Below are 718 nucleotides of genomic sequence, written 5' to 3'. Positions count from 1 at the left end.
GGTGGGTGGGCCCGGGGCCCTGCACCTGACCAGGGGCTGGTGTCCCCTCAGGTCTGGAGCCCCAGCCCCCACGTGCCTGTGGGTGGGAAGGAGGCGAGGGTGCACTCCTGCCCCCGGAGCCGTGGCTGGCACAGTGTGGGGGGGGCCTGTGCCTGTGACGCCAACCACCGCTTGTGACAAGCCCCCCAAAACCTAGTGGCACAGCCCTGGCCAGTTTGGCTCAGTGGATGGAGCATTGGCCTGAGGACTGAAGGGTCCCGGGTTTAATTCTGGCCAAGGGCACGTACCTGGGTGGCAGGCTCAATCCCCGGCCCGGGTCGGGGCGTATGTGGGAGTAACCAGCCCACGTCCCCGAAGCCCAGCCGCCCGAGGCGAGCAGGACGTCCTCTGAGTGTTGCTCATGTTAGAAGTAGGGGTGGGCCCAGCGGGCGGGGCTCAGGGGCTGAGCTTCGGCCCATGAACCCGGAGGCCACGGTTCGATTCCAGCCCGGACACGTGCCCGGATTGCGGGCTCCATCCCCAGGAGGGGGCCAGCCCACCCATGAACCCCCCCTCCCCCACTCCCTCTAAAAATCAATGGGAAATATTCCCGGGTGAGGATTCACACACAAGACAAAACCCAGTGGCTGGAACAACCCCGTTTATTACTTACTTGCAATCCCGGGTCCGAGGTCGGCCTGGGCTCAGCCTGCCCGGGTAGGCCTCAGCGCGGGCACAG

At 66.0% G+C, this 718-nt stretch overlaps 1 protein-coding gene across 1 annotated transcript in view; it reads left to right on the top strand.

The window, feature by feature from the left end:
• The window catches only part of MORN1 (MORN repeat containing 1), a 6,359-nt gene that overhangs the window by 2,521 nt on the left and 3,120 nt on the right, over positions 1–718 (top strand). The gene's annotated exons all lie outside the window — the stretch shown is intronic.

The sequence above is a fragment of the Myotis davidii genome, unplaced genomic scaffold, assembly GCF_000327345.1.
Source record: "Myotis davidii unplaced genomic scaffold, ASM32734v1 scaffold586, whole genome shotgun sequence".
Classification (NCBI taxonomy): domain Eukaryota; kingdom Metazoa; phylum Chordata; class Mammalia; order Chiroptera; family Vespertilionidae; genus Myotis; species Myotis davidii.
Note: the sequence above shows the minus strand (reverse complement) of the source record. Positions and strands in the feature narration are given on the sequence as shown.